Below are 20,357 nucleotides of genomic sequence, written 5' to 3'. Positions count from 1 at the left end.
GGACACTTGTAAGTATGGGAGTATTACCGCCTTGTTCTTATCCAGTATAATACCGTTCTTCAACTTGTCTTTAAGGTCAACATTCTTGACTTTAGTGTCGGATGAACGGATTCCAGTCATTTACACAAAAGCCTATAGGACACTTGTAAGTATGGAAGTATTACCGCCTTGTTCTTATCCAGTACAATACCGTCCTTCAACTTGTCTTTAAGGTCAACATTCTTGACTTAAGTGTTGGAAGTCACGGGTTCCAGTCATGTACATAAAAGCCTATAGGGCAGTTGTAAGGATGGGAATATTACCGACCCGTTCTTCTCCAGTACAATATCGTCCTTCAACTTGTCTTAATGGTCAACATTCTTGACTTTAGTGTTGGAAGTCACGGGTTCCAGTCATGTACATAAAAGCCTATGGGGCAGTTGTAAGGATGGGAATATTGCCGACCCGTTCTTCTCCAGTATAATACCGTTCTTCAACTTGTCTTTAAGGTCAACATTCTTGACTTAAGTGTTGGAAGTCACGGGTTCCAGTCATGTACATAAAAGCCTATGGGGCAGTTGTAAGGATGGGAGTATTACCGCCTTGTTCTTATCCAGTATAATACCGTTCTTCAACTTGTCTTTAAGGTCAACATTCTTGACTTTAGTGTCGGATGAACGGATTCCAGTCATTTACACAAAAGCCTATAGGACACTTGTAAGTATGGGAGTATTACCGCCTTGTTCTTATCCAGTACAATACCGTCCTTCAACTTGTCTTTAAGGTCAACATTCTTGACTTAAGTGTTGGAAGTCACGGGTTCCAGTCATGTCCACAAAAGCCTATGAGGCAGTTGTAAGGATGGGAATATTGCCGACCCGTTCTTCTCCAGTACAATACCGTCCTTCAACTTGTCTTAATGGTCAACATTCTTGAATGTAGTGTTGGAAGTCACGGGTTTCAGTCATTTACACAAAAGCCTGTAGGACAGTTGTAAGGATGGGAATATTGCCGACCCGTTCTTCTCCAGTATAATACCGTTCTTCAACTTGTCTTAATGGTCAACATTCTTGACTTTAGTGTCGGAAGTACGGATTCCAGTCATTTATACAAAAGCCTGTAGGACAGTTGTAAGGATGGGAATATTGCCGACCCGTTCTTCTCCAGTATAATACCGTTCTTCAACTTGTCTTAATGGTCAACATTCTTGACTTTAGTGTCGGATGAACGGATTCCAGTCATTTACACAAAAGCCTATAGGACACTTGTAAGTATGGGAGTATTACCGCCTTGTTCTTATCCAGTATAATACCGTTCTTCAACTTGTCTTTAAGGTCAACATTCTTGACTTTAGTGTCGGATGAACGGATTCCAGTCATTTACACAAAAGCCTATAGGACACTTGTAAGTATGGGAGTATTACCGCCTTGTTCTTATCCAGTACAATACCGTCCTTCAACTTGTCTTTAAGGTCAACATTCTTGACTTAAGTGTTGGAAGTCACGGGTTCCAGTCATGTACATAAAAGCCTATGGGGCAGTTGTAAGGATGGGAATATTACCGACCCGTTCTTCTCCAGTACAATATCGTCCTTCAACTTGTCTTAATGGTCAACATTCTTGACTTTAGTGTTGGAAGTCACGGGTTCCAGTCATGTACATAAAAGCCTATGGGGCAGTTGTAAGGATGGGAATATTGCCGACCCGTTCTTCTCCAGTATAATACCGTTCTTCAACTTGTCTTTAAGGTCAACATTCTTGACTTAAGTGTTGGAAGTCACGGGTTCCAGTCATGTACATAAAAGCCTATGGGGCAGTTGTAAGGATGGGAGTATTACCGCCTTGTTCTTATCCAGTATAATACCGTTCTTCAACTTGTCTTTAAGGTCAACATTCTTGACTTTAGTGTCGGATGAACGGATTCCAGTCATTTACACAAAAGCCTATAGGACACTTGTAAGTATGGGAGTATTACCGCCTTGTTCTTATCCAGTACAATACCGTCCTTCAACTTGTCTTTAAGGTCAACATTCTTGACTTAAGTGTTGGAAGTCACGGGTTCCAGTCATGTCCACAAAAGCCTATGAGGCAGTTGTAAGGATCGGAATATTGCCGACCCGTTCTTCTCCAGTACAATACCGTCCTTCAACTTGTCTTAATGGTCAACATTCTTGACTTTAGTGTCGGAAGTACGGATTCCCGTCATTTACACAAAAGCCTGTAGGACAGTTGTAAGGATGGGAATATTGCCGACCCGTTCTTCTCCAGTACAATATCGTCCTTCAACTTGTATTAATGGTCAACATTCTTGACTTTAGTGTTGGAAGTCACGGATTCCCGTCATTTACACAAAAGCCTGTAGGACAGTTGTAAGGATGGGAATATTGCCGACTCGTTCTTCTCCAGTAGAATACCGTCCTTCAACTTGTCTCAACGGTCAACATTCTTGACTTTAGTGTCGGAAGTACGGATTCCCGTCATTTACACAAAAGCCTGTAGGACAGTTGTAAGGATCGGAATATTGCCGACCCGTTCTTCTCCAGTAGAATACCGTCCTTCAACTTGTCTTAATGGTCAACATTCTTGACTTTAGTGTCGGAAGTACGGATTCCCGTCATTTACACAAAAGCCTGTAGGACAGTTGTAAGGATCGGAATATTGCCGACCCGTTCTTCTCCAGTAGAATACCGTCCTTCAACTTGTCTCAACGGTCAACGTTCTTGACTTTAGTGTCGGAAGTACGGATTCCCGTCATTTACACAAAAGCCTGTAGGACAGTTGTAAGGATCGGAATATTGCCGACCCGTTCTTCTCCAGTACAATACCGTCCTTCAACTTGTCTTAATGGTCAACATTCTTGACTTTAGTGTCGGAAGTACGGATTCCCGTCATTTACACAAAAGCCTGTAGGACAGTTGTAAGGATGGGAATATTGCCGACCCGTTCTTCTCCAGTACAATATCGTCCTTCAACTTGTATTAATGGTCAACATTCTTGACTTTAGTGTTGGAAGTCACGGATTCCCGTCATTTACACAAAAGCCTGTAGGACAGTTGTAAGGATGGGAATATTGCCGACCCGTTCTTCTCCAGTAGAATACCGTCCTTCAACTTGTCTCAACGGTCAACATTCTTGACTTTAGTGTCGGAAGTACGGATTCCCGTCATTTACACAAAAGCCTGTAGGACAGTTGTAAGGATCGGAATATTGCCGACCCGTTCTTCTCCAGTAGAATACCGTCCTTCAACTTGTCTTAATGGTCAACATTCTTGACTTTAGTGTCGGAAGTACGGATTCCCGTCATTTACACAAAAGCCTGTAGGACAGTTGTAAGGATCGGAATATTGCCGACCCGTTCTTCTCCAGTAGAATACCGTCCTTCAACTTGTCTCAACGGTCAACGTTCTTGACTTTAGTGTCGGAAGTACGGATTCCCGTCATTTACACAAAAGCCTGTAGGACAGTTGTAAGGATCGGAATATTGCCGACCCGTTCTTCTCCAGTAGAATACCGTCCTTCAACTTGTCTCAATGGTCAACATTCTTAACTTAAGTGTTGTAAGTCACGGATTCCAGATCCTGCAATTGGCAGATTTACAAAAAAGCCTATAGGGCAGTTGTAAGGATGGGAAGGGAGGAGGGCTTTGAAAGCTTATAAGCCTCTGATAAGACTAATAAAAACGCCTGACTACACTAAATAAAGTCCATAACTTATTGAATGTAGTTCTCCTTCAGTTAGGAATTCTTTTCAACCTTTATTTGTTGGGTTCGGTATTTAATGCTATACTTCGATCTGAGTTTTTCTTCGTTAATACCTAAGAAATGAGAAGTTACTGAGTGGTTATAGTTTCTAGCTGATACAAAAGGTTACTTATGTTTTAAGGTTTTAAGTAGAGAATTCTGACTTCTAAAACTGTACACACACTTTATATTGCTGGATTTAAATTAAATTTTCTAACTAGAATGTAATGATAGTACCTTTTTTACATTATGTAATTTTTAAAATGTTAGTTTTTTTGTTTGTAAAGATATATAAAATTTCAGCTTATTGAAACGAGCCGCTCTCAAAATAAAAATAGTTAAATATAATAAAAATGGCAGCTATTGTGATAATTATAGTTTTTTTACAATTTATAATATGATATTTTGTGTGTAGTTAATCCATAAATATTCCTGAAATATTTGAGAGTTCTGGGACATCCTGTATGTATATAATATTTTTTAAGAAAATATGTTTTAGCTAGAAAGGAGTTATAGATTAACGCATCGACAGCGACGGAATATTAAGACAAATACTATGATGGCTGTGGTTAATTATTCGTTATTCAAAGTCATTCAAATCCGTTAGTTATACATTATATATGTTTACCAAAAACATACATAATATATATAATATAAAGATGAAAGAAAATCAATTGAAAACTGCCATTCTTAAAAATTAAAATATTATAATAAGTTTGATTTTACAGCAAATTAATATAGACTCATTTTTAACCTCCAATTGATTCACAGAGATCTAAGGTATATCCTGTATTTACTAAAACCGATATCATTATTTTCAGTTGGGATTATTGCCCTTTCTAAAATTGACATTTTTCAAGGCTAGAGACTAGAAAGATTAATAATTGAACTTACTAAAAACAAGTGATAATAATTATAACTATTCTACGCCAAAAAAGATACATTTATTTTTTATTCAGTTAAAATAATTTTAAGAAAATCGTTAAGGCTAATCTAATAAATATTACTTTTACTCATTGCAAAAATATTATTGTATTTATTAAAAAAATTATTATATTTATTACTAACAGTATAAAAAAGTACTACGATAAAATTATTGTTGGTACCAAGTATATCTTGAAAAATTATATCAATAACACGAATGAAATCCATTTAGGTAAACCATATGTACACGAATTGTCCTCATTATATTTCCCCAACAATATAATTGTAATTAACAAGTGGACGGTTTTCAGTTCTGTGCGAAAATAACATATTTTAATAAAATATCGTTCACATGTACTGGTTTTCAGTGTTCAATATTTTCTGGATACTACAAAAATAAAGATGGTTCTAACACAATTACTGATGTATTGTACTCGTATAGTTACATAATTTCTGATACAGGAATTTCCTAGCCCGAACGCTAACCTGGCCAGGAAAAGCTGATGGACGACCTGACTCCAGCTCTCCAAACAGCCCATTCTGTTTTCTAAATAGCTCTTTATTCAGATTGATCGTCCCATAAATGTGGGGGCAAAATTTTATTATGTGGTCGCTGCTTCTTTTCATACTTCCATACAGATTGACTTATACAGTAGAATAAAAATGCTACTTCAAGACATATTTCAGAATTGTTGAATTGTTACTCAAATTTAGTTCAATCTTTCTATAAAACATGTTGTACATTTTTTCAAAATTATGGGTGTGGATAACCATTGGGAACGTGTGGTATTATAGATATATATATAATTATAGAAAAATCTGATGGTGTCTGTCTGTGTGTTTATGTTTGTGTTATACCCTCTGTAACCTATACCGATGGCAAATGTCCGAAATCCTGTTATCCTTTAAAACATACTATTTACATATTTATTTTTCTACTAAGTGTGTTTTAATTTTCAAAGCAAAACAGAGATAGTACATTATAATGTTGCATAAATCAACGATTTAATTGATGTTAATTGGTTAAGTTATAGACATAGATAATGAACCAGAATTATATAAAATATTGAATGTAATAAGAACTATGTCTGACTGGTAGCCGTTTCATGCACAGTGGGTACCTGTACAGGCGCGAGCTTTCTCTACGAATGGTCACACTTGATCTAGTTATGAGTAGCGGTTTTATGAGTAAGTACATTGGAGTTTACTACCTTTTCAATCCAAAAACATCCTAAGGTATAGCCAAAGTGGAATGATTGAAGCATACCTAATTTTTAATATTTATAGTTGTTCAGGAGCTACGTAACAACAATAAGGCGATATTTTTTGGAAGCAACGTGTCACCGTGCAGGCCTAGGCTTGTACCCGCCTGCACGATGAAGACCGTGGAGCGACCATAATCCTAATTACACAATATTCTCCTGCCAGCTTTGATAAGAAATTTTAAGTTATAATTTAAGCACAAAACAGTAAAAGTAAATCGTAAAACAATTTAATAACCGCCAAAGTTAATTTACACTTACCGACACCAACCCCACGCCGACCTACCATTACGACAAAACCCGCCCCGACATACTAACAATTTAGAATTTACAATTACCCCCCTATAATTTTCCGGCACCTAACCCCCCCCTGATTATTAAATCAATCCATAGTGTGACACAAAATTCTTAAAATAAATAATAAAACTAAGACTTGCGACAGGTAATATCTCCGCCACCGCCACTCGCCGATCAGACGTCCTCACTCTACCCTGACTCAATCTAGACTCCCCGTTATCAGACCACCGGTCCTCCATCCGCACGCGGCTTATCAGTAAGACCGGTTCTCATCGTTGATTCGGCGGTCTGGTAAATGTGGTGGGCAATCACCACAGGTGTTAAATCTAAAGGCATATTAACACCTTTTGCCCATGAAAAGGCCCTATACTATGTAGAAAGAACATGGGATGAAAAAATACTATACAAGATCTGGAAGCTCTGCCACATGTTTTTAAATACAGGAAAAACACAATTCAGTAACCAAATTCTCGAAAAAGACATACATTTTTCAACCAATAGAGTTATAGGTTTGCTCAAGGTTGTCTCAACATATGCATGACTAACAAGTGTGTCAGGATTTTGGACATTTACCATCGTTATAGGTTGTAAAGGGTATAAAACAACGTTACGAAGATTGGAATCTATCCTCTTCGTTAGGTAGGGGTAGTTTTAATACATAAAACAATAACGACCAGAAAGGAGTTATTTTTGTATGTTAATATTTCCAATAAAATAATAGTCGAACCAAATGTTATTATACTTAAAGAGATATTTGGTAAATATTTGCTTTTACTGTCTACGTATTGAAACCGTACATCGCCGCTCGCACACCCACAGCAAACCATCAGGGAAGCGCGCGCCCATGGTGGCGAACGGGATGCCGGATCAAAACTAAACTAGGTAAAAAAAGAACACCGTGGTCAGCATACTCAGGTTCATTTACTAAGACACAACATAGGCCTATCCAGTCAATATAAATATATATGTATATATACTATAATAATAGAAAAAATAAAACAAATAAAAAGTGCCTGCAGTAGTATATACCTCAAACAATCCTTATCAGGTGCACCTGCATACAAAAATTAGAAACGCCATAATTTGAAACAAGAAATGCCAATTCCACCCGGTATCCTTCGGCTAAGGGCGGGCTCCTAATGAAATCCAAGAAATAACTAAATAATATCTAAAACTAACTTAAAATTAAATAACAAAATATAAACTATATAAATGGCAACAATAACAATAACAAATAAATAAAGAATATGGGCAGGGTATCACAGATGTTGACTAGTAGAAATGTCCATCATGGTGGCCGTCCTTCAGCAGAGCGCAAAAGCGAAGGTTCTCTGCGACCACGCATGATGGAGAGATGACAGCAGAAAATCAACTCATCTCCTGGACCTCATCAGTGAGGGGCCGTAAACTTAGCCGCACATGTCAGAAGGAGAACAGCTCAGCAAAACTAACAAACACTTAAATAAACAAAAAATTAAACTGGAGCTACTCCTAACTTGTACACCACGGCTCGGAGTCTCTACCACTCTACCGGAAAGGCCAAACGCCTTCAAAAGGTCAGTGGGCTCTGCAGCCAATAAACCACACACACACTATATAAAACACACATGAGCCGGGGAGATATAGGTATTGAACCGGCTCAGTTTCCCCCCCCAAAAGGAGGAACTCCCCTCTGTTAATTTCTTCAAAATGAAGAACCAAACGAAATGCCTCTCCCCCCCATTGGTTGAAGAATTATAAACCGGAAACCCTGAAGTCTGCAGAAGGGAAAACCAAGAAAATCCAGTTGGAGGTAAGAAATCACTCCAAGAGTTGCGTGGCTACAAAGAAGAAAACAGGAACCTTGATCAGGAAGAAAGAGCAGAGGTGATCAGGCCTCTGGACCTAAAACCCTCCCGCACAGACTAAAGAGAAATCACGGATGACTCCGGCAAGGCTTCAGATGGGATATGTGCGCCTTCCTGAAAATCTTCCCGGACTGAGGATCTCCCAGTCGGGCAGTCACCGGAGTCAGAAACTTCAAGATGCGGTGTGGACCAGTCCACCTGTAGCAATGTTTAGCAGCTCTTTTATCCACAGCCGAACTGACTGGGTGAGCCTTGCAGTAAACTAGATCCCCCACCTGGAAGGGATTGGCAATACGACCTCGGTTGTACTTCCTCCTTACTAACTCCCTAGCCCGAATGAGATTCCGCCTGGCTGCCTCCCAAGTGGCTTTCACATTGGGAGTACCAGGAGGTGGCAGAAGATCGCTAATTTTCCAAAGGTTCGCCAAAGGGTTGTTTGGCGGAAAGCCAAATAATAACTCGAAAGGTACCGCCTTGTGACTTTCATGCTGGGCCGTATTAAAGGCAAATTGGATCCAAGGTAGTTGTTGATCCCAGGTGGTCTGATTTTCCGCATGAAAGGCAATGAGAGCAGATCGAAGATTGCGATTAAACCGTTCGGCGTGAGAAGGCTGAGGATAGAAAGGGGAAGTAGTCACATGGCGGATTCCGTGCCCAAAGCACATTCTTTTAAAGATATTGGAGACAAACTGTGAACCATTATCGGAAACTAAGGTGGCGGGGATTCCAAAGTGTTGAAAAAAATGGTTACGAAGTGCTTGCACCGTGAGCTGCGCGGTAGCACTCCGCAATGGGAACAAGCAAACAAACTTGGAGAAGGCATCCACACAAACAAGTAGGAACTTATTTCCGGACTTGCTACGCGGGAGAGGCCCAACATAGTCAATGAAAACCTTCTCCAAAGGTTTTTCCGCCACCTCAGATGACAAAAGACCCAACTTGGTATTTTGAGCGGGTTTGCTTAGCGAGCACAGTTCACAAGAACGTACTCGAGCTGCAATATCCCGGTCCATACCTTTCCAGATGAACTGATCCCTAATCTTCGCGATGGTCTTATGAATTCCTAGATGTCCGCCCACAGGAGAAGAATGAAAATACTGAAAGACCATCGGTACAAGAAAGCTTGGCAGCACTAACTTAGGTTTTCTCCGCTGCTTGTCACGGCAGCATAGAGCACCTCGGTACAGAAAATAAGGAGGGTGGGCACCTCCGTTTTTAAGCTAATTGATGATAGCAGTCAGCTCGGGATCCTTAAGTTGGTGTGGAACAATGTCCGAAAATGCCAGAGGAAAGTCTAGGAGCACGCCACAACATGGCGGCTCTGATAAATTCTGGTGGTCGTTGGGTAAGTGATACATGCGTGACAGAGTGTCCGCTATGATATTTTGGGTGCCTCACACGTGCTGCACTGTGAACTTAAGGGCAGAAATTTGGACTACCCAGCGACCAATCTTCCCGAGCTGACGGGGGTGGGCAAGGAGCCAAGAAAGTGCCTGGTTGTCGGTTTCCAAAAAAAATTCTTTATGTTCTAGGTAACGCCTGAACTTATTAATTCCAAACACGACAGCCAAACATTCCAGCTCATAAACAGAACAACTCTTCTTCTCACAAGGGGTTAACGTGCGTGAAGCATAAGCTATGGGCTGCCGGATACCATCTACTTCTTGCGATAAAACAGCAGCAACGGCTAAGGAGGAAGCATCAGTTTGCAAGACGAACTTACGACTGAAATCAGGCATAGCCAAGACTGGAGGCTGCATCACTGCCTCTTTCAGCTGCTCAAAAGCAGTCTGTTGCGCTTCACCCCACTCAAACTTGGCACCCTTTTTCCTAAGAGAGTTCAGAGGGGCCGCCACTTCAGCAACATTGGGGATGAAACGACGATAAAAATTTATCATTCCCACAAAACGGGCAATCCCCTTGGCATCCTTAGGAGGAGGAAACTCCCTGATTGCCTGGGTTCTCTCTGGATCAATACAAACACCTCGAGAAGAGACAAGATGACCCAGAAACGATATTTCAGGCTGAGCAAAACTCACCTTTTCAGGATTGACGGTAAGGCCAGATTCTCGCAGCCTAGTTAGAACTTCCTCTAGATGAGTCAAGTGCTCCTCATAACTCTCACTGTACACAAGCAGGTCATCCAGATAGTTGAACACGAACTTAAATTTGACATCATGAAAGATAGAATCCAGGAGTCTGGTGAGTGTCTGGGCCCCCACAGCCAAGCCCATTGGCACTCGGGTGAACTGGTACAAATTCCAAGGCACACAAAAGGCAGTGAGAGGTCGAGACTCGTGTTTTAGAGGAATCTGATGATATGCCTGATTAAGATCAAAAATGGAGAAATACTTGGCCTTACCAAACCAGTCGAAAGCAGAATGCAAATCGGGGAGAGGCACGGAGTCAATTTCTATCTGAGCATTGAGCTTTCGATAATCCAGGACCAATCTGGACTTCCCATTAGGTTTCGGCACTAGAAACGCTGGACTGGAAAAATTTGAGCAAGACGGCTCGATTACCCCACTCTCAAGTAAATCATCAATCATATTTCTCAGAATTTCCATCTTGGGCGGAGCAAGCTTATATGGATGGGAACGTACAGGACGGGTGTCTGTAAGACGAATCTCGTATTCCAAGAGATTGGTCGTGCCCAGTTTGTCAGTTAGGACTTCAGGAAAACTGGAACAAATCTGCCTTATGTCCTCAGCCTCTTTCGGCGTAAGATGTCCTAGTTGGTCAGGAGGAGTCAAGCTCTTATCTTCCATGTCTAAGGCAGCAGTCCCACGAGACTCGACATCTGAAAAGGGAACGAGCACCCGCCTGGCGAAAGCAAAGAAAACATGACTGGAGGCCAAATCCAAAATCATGCCAGTTTTTCCGATAAAATCTGCTCCCAAGATGAAAGGAAAAGTCAGGTCCATAGCCACCAAAAAGCTCCAATCCCAAGAGAAATAATTAATTTTGATGTGAATCTGGGCACTACAGATAATAGGTAAAGGTGTGCGTGAAGCAGTCCAGCAGATAAGTGAACTAGGCTCAACCTGCCGTATTAGCCCAGAGGATTTTAGATCTTCAAAAAACGACAAAGAAATCAGGCTGCGTGCTGACCCAGAATCAACCAGGGCCTTCTGCACCACATTCCCCACAAGTACATCCAGTTGTGGGCAGGTTGAGCGGGCAGCCCTTACTCCCTGCGCAGCCAGAGCAGCAACCTCCCCTCTCGGCCAACGATGATAACTGTCCCCAAGTCTATTTCTTTCTGTTTTCTTTCTGTTCTGTATTAAACCAGCTACCCTTTTACCATCAAAATCAGGTACATATTTGCCCTCAAAATTACCTTTACGGCACGAGTCGGGCTTACTCGTCCGCAAGCTTACTAGTTTTTTTTATTAAGTGGACAAAACGGTCTAATATGTCCCACTTGCTTGCAGCCATAACAGGTAGGAGGCTGCCTACGGGAAGGAGCAGCTGCTGGCTCAGACTGCACCGGAGCATGGACCGGCCCCGGAGGCAAGTGAGGAAGATGCCTCGACATGGCCTCCCTTTGATCATCCGCATCCTGAACCCCTCTAGAGATGATGGAGAGGCGGTCCAAATCCGCAAAAGATGCGGGACGGCTACAAAAAATCAAACGGGAGCGTTCTTCAGGTTTAATGCCCTCCAAAATAAGGCTCACCAACTCCGTTTCGCTCAAGCTCAAGCGCAACACCCGGGCTACATCCCGTATCTCCCCGACAAAATGGCTCAACGTCTCGTCTGGTGCCTGAGGACGGTAAACGCGTTCCACCCGCAAGCGCTCCCTAACCCGAGCAGGTACAAAGAACTCCAAGATCTCGGCGTGGAAATGGTCAAAGGTGGCACCTCTCTTAAGGCAGTCTAGAAGGCGATCAAAAAGCGGCCTTAAGGAAAACTGCGCTAAAATCTGCATAAGCATGGCATCTGTCATACCAGGAAATTCTCTTAGCTTAAAAACTTCCAGAAGGAAATGGATAAGTAAATTAGTGTCAAGCCCATCAACTCTGGGGAAGTGTTGTAAAACACTCCCCAAAGGATGGGGCAGTTTGCCAAAGCTAGAAAAGGAAGGCACAACTATAGATGATGCCTCACCAGCCGCTTCAGGAGGGCCACTACCCATCGGAGACATAGTAACTCTGGGAGGCTCGAAGGAAAGAGCCGGTGGATGGTTAGCAAAAGTAATGGTAGTGGGAACCTCCGTTGGAGTGACAGCGGTAAATAGTACCCCCTTCTCTTTCACCGAGCGCACCTAACTCAAACCATCTAAGGCTTGTTTTAATTTGTTACTGGCCGAAAAAGCCCAACTTTTAATATCAGAGTCTAAACTAGGAGCTGACATAAGTAAAACTATTCTGTCACGCCAATGTAAAAGCTGAGATGCCAATCTAGTCTTTGCTGACCCGGACATGGGAAGTGACTCAAAATTAATATCGTCTTCTAATTCCTCCATTCGGGTTTTACAAAACTCAAATTCTGTGTTAATTTGGAACTCTGCATTCCAGCTGCGGTCCAACGCTATACAAGCCCGTAATTGAGCTTTTAATGCCCTCACATCTCCCTCGGGCTTCTGTCCTCACGCCAGGACCTCAAAAACCAACTCGGGCTTGCGTAGATGTTCAGGCACCAGGGAAAACGCCATACCAAACAATTAAGACAAATAAATACAACAATAAACAACAAAGCGTACGCAACAATTACTTAGTAACCTAAGTGGACTCAACTCACAAAAGGCTTACACTGACGAGGTCCAAGTGAAGAACTTAATACCTGCTACCTAATAGAAGGATACCCTGCAAACATACACTAACCACAACCTACAAACACAGAAGCAATAAATATAACAAAACAACACATTGATAGGGGAGAAGTAGAGTACAGTTAGATAAATTTAGCGGTTAAGCAATTTAGAGTCCCTTGCTCCCTGCAAAGGGTAAGTCTGCAGGAAGCAAGACACTAAACCAATTCCACCCGGTATCCTGTGCTAGGGCGAGCTCCTAATGAAAAAAAGTTGTGTACTCTAACCTCCCCCTACCTAACACTAACCTACACCAACAAACAAAACCAGAACTGAGAGACAGCTGAGAGAGCAGCTAACCACGCTCTGCTACCATTGAAACCGTACATCGCCGCTCGCACACCCACAGCAAACCATCAGGGAAGCGCGCGCCCATGGTGGCGAACGGGATGCCGGATCAAAACTAAACTAGGTAAAAAAAGAACACCGTGGTCAGCATACTCAGGTTCATTTACTAAGACACAACATAGGCCTATCCAGTCAATATAAATATATATGTATATATACTATAATAATAAAAAAAAAAAAATAAATAAAAAGTGCCTGCAGTAGTATATACCTCAAACAATCCTTATCAGGTGCACCTGCATACAAAAATTAGAAACGCCATAATTTGAAACAAGAAATGCCAATTCCACCCGGTATCCTTCGGCTAAGGGCGGGCTCCTAATGAAATCCAAGAAATAACTAAATAATATCTAAAACTAACTTAAAATTAAATAACAAAATATAAACTATATAAATGGCAACAGTAACAATAACAAATAAATAAAGAATATGGGCAGGGTATCACAGATGTTGACTAGTAGAAATGTCCATCATGGTGGCCGTCCTTCAGCAGAGCGCAAAAGCGAAGGTTCTCTGCGACCACGCATGATGGAGAGATGACAGCAGAAAATTAACTCATCTCCTGGACCTCATCAGTGAGGGGCCGTAAACTTAGCCGCACATGTCAGAAGGAGAACAGCTCAGCAAAACAAACAAACACTTAAATAAACAAAAAAATAAACTGGAGCTACTCCTAACTTGTACACCACGGCTCGGAGTCTCTACCACTCTACCGGAAAGGCCAAACGCCTTCAAAAGGTCAGTGGGCTCTGCAGCCAATAAACCACACACACATACACTATATAAAACACACATGAGCCGGGGAGATATAGGTATTGAACCGGCTCAGTATCAATGCTTCTAGACGAAAGTAATAATTTTGGTTTACAAGTTGAATATTCACCCTAATTAACTAAAGGCAAATAGACTGGGTATGTTAATGTTAAATTAACTACTTTTCAATGACTTTATTAACAGCTAATTCCAATGGAGTTGTCTCTTCAACTATTTACAGCTTTTATTTTATTTCTGCATTGCGTCTAAAAAGACGCATATGATGTTAGCAACGTAACAAATTATGGCGTTGCAAAAGAAAGTTTTTAAATAAAAGTCCACGGAGTTCGTAGACCTTGATTATATTTGACATTAACATCGGGTGAATGGCGGACTGATGGGTTTTCATGAGTATGAGTACTGTCAGCAATGTTTGATGAATGATACTCACTCCATCAATCCCGACCTGTCTATTAACATCACCACATCATCTGTATCCCTCTCAGTTATATATTTTTGTACTTATTCTTCTCATTTCATTCCGTCATAATTCTACGTAATGTACTGTCGCACACCATTGGAGGAAAACTGCCTTACAAATAAAGGATTGTACGATACATTAACCAAGTAGCAAAGTTATATCAGTATTATTGATATTAATTCACTTTTTAATATATAAGATATTTGTTTATTCTTCCAAGATTTTAATTCATTTTAAAATCATTTTCGCCAGTAGCTTCTTACATTATGTTATGTTAACTTTGGAATTTATCTTACTACTTAACAATGTTACTGGAATGTTTCTACTACTTAACAAAATTAAAAAAACAAACACAACCAACAGGAAACCAAGAATGTAATACATAAAATTGACTGTGGATGAAAAAATAATTATATCGGCCAAATATCAAGACCTGTGGAAACGTAGCTAAAAGAACTTATTTATAATTATAAAAAAGAAAACATTGAAAAATTAACAAACTTTATGAATAAAGATTTAGATATTGGATTTGTAAATATCTTGTGAGTTCAAAATCGCCTTCAATTTGAAGAATGCAGGAAGCATTGCTGCACTGTGGCGAAATCACTGGTGATAAATGAAGGCATGTTCTTTAATCCCATAAAGTTTCAAATTCAAAGACATTAAAGAATCTAATAAGATATAATATACGGTTAAAATAAAACTGCTGTCAAAACTGGTTTAAAACCCATGTATAAACTCAATAATATGATACCATTCAAAATATAAGAATACCATATTTTCATATCTAACTACGAGGAAATAAATAACACATCTAGTCTGTATCTCAATTTTCTCTTCACACGGGCTCTAAAAATCCTGTTTTAAGAAATGATGTATCATTGTATGTTTGGTTAAGTAGGTTTAACTGGTCGGCGTATATGCTCTCGGTTATTCAAACAAGTTAATAAACAATTAATGCTATGATCCACTTAAAAGTCACTAATGAATGTTATAATAACCGGTATATTTGTTGGTACTATAAATGACCTTTATCTTTTGGAGAATGTATCGATTATAATGGGAAAATAAAAAAGGAATATAAGCCAATAGAACTAACAAACATGCACTGTTATTGGTCAGAGGTATTTCAAACTACAATGAGATTTTAACTGCATTAATCGTTAATCATAAGAAATAATCTATATACATAAAAATATTTGTAAGGGTGATTTTGTAAGTAAAATCCAAAAAGTAAAAAAAAACATTGTTTCGCAAAGGAACAATTCCAAAACAAAAATCTAAATTAAACATTTTATGTAAAAAAGGAAAATGGACCCATGTTTTGAACAAAGGCAGAATGTATTTAATAAAGAGTGAAATGTAATCTTCCCCACAGTTAGCATTTCAAACAATGGGCTCCCTAGCAAACAGTAACTTTTGTTCCATTCTAACAGTTTTGTTTCTTTAAAAGATTCATGAAACCCCTGACTAAATACCACAAGGCAACTGAACAGACCTAATATCTTATGGACGTCTTAATAAAGTATAGTTACTAGATTTTAAGAAAGTATGTATATAGTTCAACATATATTTATCATTTTTACAGTACAATCTAATTACGTTTTATCATACTCCACAAGTGAAGTATGTTTTTGATAGTTAAGGTAAAAATATGCTGGGGCACAATTTACGTTTTTTTAGTACATAACATCAAAATTGTAGCAAAGTTGTTAAAATCAGTTCTTATTGATACATAGTCCACTTGACCTTAGCAATATGACTTTGTTGGGTCATGATGTAACGAAAATTAAACAAAACATTAGTTTTAATTTTGTTTTCTGCACGATAGAAAATTTCCTGATAGTAAGTACTAATGTCCTTTGGAGCTGAAAAGTATTTCCGAACATGATGTCACCTCGCTAGTAAAACACGACTGCGAATCGGCAATAACTAATTCGCCCCTTCCAAGATGAATTTAGTTTATTTACCAATACTTCAAAGGAGCTTAGTTTGGAGCACTTTTGAAGTTTATGATGTCTCAATCTCAATAAATGAAGTTTTCTGTTACAATAAAAAACATTTTTAGACTTAACTTGTTAAACGTAGATTTATCGCAAATGGCCTTTCACGATTTTGACTGTCGACTTAACATCATAACTAAGAGAACAAAGAAGTTAAGTAAATTGGCTGAGCTGTATCTTCAGAATATTTTTTGGATTACAACCATTTTAATGCAGTTGAGATTTGAATACAAAAAAACTTTATTTATCTCATAAACACGATTTACAAAACATACATAATATAAAGACCATTTTAATGTGTGACACATATTGCATCTAACAAAGAATATGATCAATTTGTGGTAAACAGAATAATTCTATTCTATATAAAAAGAGACAAACAAAGTAGGATTCCCCCAAGTTAAAAACATATGCCAATTTTAGTATAAAGTATACACTTGATTCAAACATTTGTTTTAGTTTAATTAAGCTTCATAAAATGAATAGATTATGATATTGGTAACACAATCCACATATAAAAAAAAATCGTGGTTCAAAGTCTAATCAAAAAAATTAAGAGTGCAAGAAATACACTAACATATTTCCCAATAAGAATCCAAAGATATGGCAACAAACCAAATACAGTAATTACTAATATTGACACAGAACGCCAACATAATGTAAATATGATTTTAAAAGTAAGAACATATGTATATAATATAACGGGACATAAATGATTACTGAGAACAAGTTCACAAACAAACATTGGAAACCAACAACAGAAACAGTGGTATTATAATTATTATCCCAGTAATAATTATCATAGTAAAAAACCCCATGTCAATAGGTCTAATACCCGTATATTAAGAATTATATTTTTTAATATCATCTATTCTATCAGTGTATATTACATTTTTCAGATGTGGATTATTAGTGACATATATATTGTTATAAATCTAACCAGATATATATTTGTAAATAAAATCATGCAACATGTAAACGTAAAAGTGTATGAGTGTAAAACAATACTAGATGAGAATGACAGTGGTAAGGAAGGGCAGTTACTACACGAGTACACACTTGTTAGATACACATGGCTGTGGCAGCAGGAGGGTGTGATGAGTAATACATTGTTGTCAGTCCCCGATTGCACACTTGATATCTTGCTTTGTGGTCAACCAAGGATCATTTGGTTTAACGATTGATAGCGCAGATTACAGATCTTATATTCAAATTATTTATTTCTGAATTGCTTGTGTGTAAACTTAACTAAAAAAACGTAAAAATATGATAAAAGATCATTTATCTTTCTAATAAAAAATAAAACTATGAGGCGCTTAGCAATTCTTTCAAGAAGTACAACTACAAGGTATTTTTAATGGGTTTTCAAATGATTTACCTAGGCATCTTTTTACTTCAGAAGGTAAACTATTGAAGAACAACAATCTGTCCAAACAATATATTCGTACACTATTCTCAATTATTCTAGTTTCGTATTAAATATAGCTTACAATAAAACTACCCTCAAGCTAAATAGACTTCATTGTACTTAATGACAGTATGTGAAAGATAATCTTAGATTTTTATTGCAGGAATGTTCATATAAAGCTTATGATTAGTTTAAGATGTATGAGGTCCATTTTCTTTTTCGTTCATTTTAAGTTTGATTTCCTTTAATTTTCTGGAATCATAAGTTTTCAGGCAAAGCCGTGAGTTTCTACAGACCAAAGGTGCTCAGGTGAGGTGCCAACAACTTTCAGGGCCCGAATGTTTCTAGAGGCTCTTAGCTGCTAGAGGCCGGAAGCTACCCAAGAGTCTTTTAAAGGCTTGTTGCTTCCGGAAACTCGAAGCTAAGTGATTTTTTCAAAGTTGTTAGAGCCTTCAGGTACGAAATGGTTCAGTGGTGTAATTTCAATGATCAGTGATGAACTGCAATGAAGATCTGCCTGAGTCTTATGGCCGAAAAGTCGTGAGGCCTTACTTGGTTTTTAAAAGATTTATTTAAATCGTGATCCGAAGGTCACTTCAAAAATAAGGAAAAAGAGGAGATTTAGTAATTTTCGCCTATTATCAGAAATATTTTTAGATTACTCCATAGGTCTCTAAATGTCCCATTCAGACATCGGCACAACTCATATTTTGTTTTTATGACAACTTCCAAAAGTCTCACTCCTTACACAAAATGTTGATATTCGTGTATTAGGATATGTAAGACTTTTTATGTACAATATCCTAATTTTATTTTATTTTTCACGTTGTGGTACATTATTTTCTTAAAAGACATTTAGTTGATTGTGGAACTGTTAATTATTTCTAAACTCAATTATTAAAGAAGTGCTTTAATGAGATTTGGATGAAAAATGTTCCAAATAAATTGTGGAGTCAACCCGCACCAATACAAATAGTACACTAATATATACGCAGGTAAAATGAAGCTAAACACTAGAAATGTTGAGTTGAGCTCTAACCCGCGAAGAAGTTCTAGATAAACGACCCGACTTTTCCTCTCCCACCGACCTATCCTTTTTCCTAAATAGCCCGTTATTCACACTGATTGGTCCATAAATGTGGGGTTAGTTTTTATTATGTGGCCTCTGCTTTGTATTTTGTGCTCCATCTGTTGGGAGCCTTTGATGTAGAGTGTTCTTAATATGTAAGAAACACAAATCTTCTTTAATTATTGTTTGTATTATATTGTGAGAACATAAAAACATCTGTGTTACTATAATTAATAGGTAGAATTTTAAGTTCTTGTTTTAACAAATAAAAAACTTAGTATCACCACAAAAATCAAAACTTATTAGATTTAAATTCTTCTGACTTCAAATCTAAACTATGAGAATACTCAAATTTAATGTTAGAGATACATAAGCTCGTTCCTATAATATCCAAAATATGAATACAACAGACATTTTTCTCTCTGCTTTGAGGAAAAACCCGCCAAAAACTACTAAAAGTTACTTGTAATCAAGCCAGGAGGACTACTTTTCCCGAATCCTCTCACTTGGAAGGTAATGGTAGTATCCTTGACGTCATCTTGTACAGAATAGGATCATCCACTTGAGTGATCTTGCATTAATAATGGCTCATCCAAACTTCAAGTCAACAGCGCAATACGTACTCACATAACATAGCTATGGAGGGGTTGATTCAATTGAATCGTCGACTTTTTTGGATCTCTTTAGATGAAGTCTGAGACAGCCCCAGATACCAGACGCTGCCATAAAAGGAAGGTGAACTGAAGCTAAACTCAAAATTCAAATACGTACTCGTTGCACCCCTCTCAAAGAGATTTCTCTAATGTTCACAAAAATCAAGTTAAGTATATAAGCATTTATTGAACTTGATAATGCCTATGTGGAAATTATGCTTCTTAAAAAACATTGTGTATTCAACATTTAGTTTTTGAGATATTGTGCGCATAGGCATACAAAAGTGTATGCCTACCACCATCCACCTCTCCCTCTCCGAGTGAATAATAAGTTATGTCATCACGTTGGTGTCAAAACACGAAGCATATTTACTTGTTGATATTTATAAATCAAACGTACACATTAATGACAAACACAATATTTACCAAAGCACTTTTCTAGAATTGTACATAATCTTGTAGCTTCAGATAAACTGTCTGTGAAGTTCGTTATAAGCCATATTCAAAGCATTATAGCAACAGATGTTAGTTTCCTATTTTTTATAATAATTACCTATTTAAAAAACCGTGTAGCCTATATTCGTAGATGCAATGATTTATTGAAGAATATATCAAATCAATTTCATAAGTTAAAAATTAATGCAGAGAAATAATGACTGCTAGAATTCCATCTTTGTCACGCATTTTTGCACAAAATAAAATATTTTTATCTAAAAACTCAAGTCGCATTAAGCCTTTTGACAAAATAATTGTTATAGTAGAGCATAATACAGAGATAATT

Source organism: Homalodisca vitripennis, chromosome 5 (assembly GCF_021130785.1).
Source record: "Homalodisca vitripennis isolate AUS2020 chromosome 5, UT_GWSS_2.1, whole genome shotgun sequence".
In the NCBI taxonomy this organism is placed as follows: Eukaryota; Metazoa; Arthropoda; class Insecta; order Hemiptera; family Cicadellidae; genus Homalodisca; species Homalodisca vitripennis.
This window is presented reverse-complemented; position numbering follows the sequence as displayed.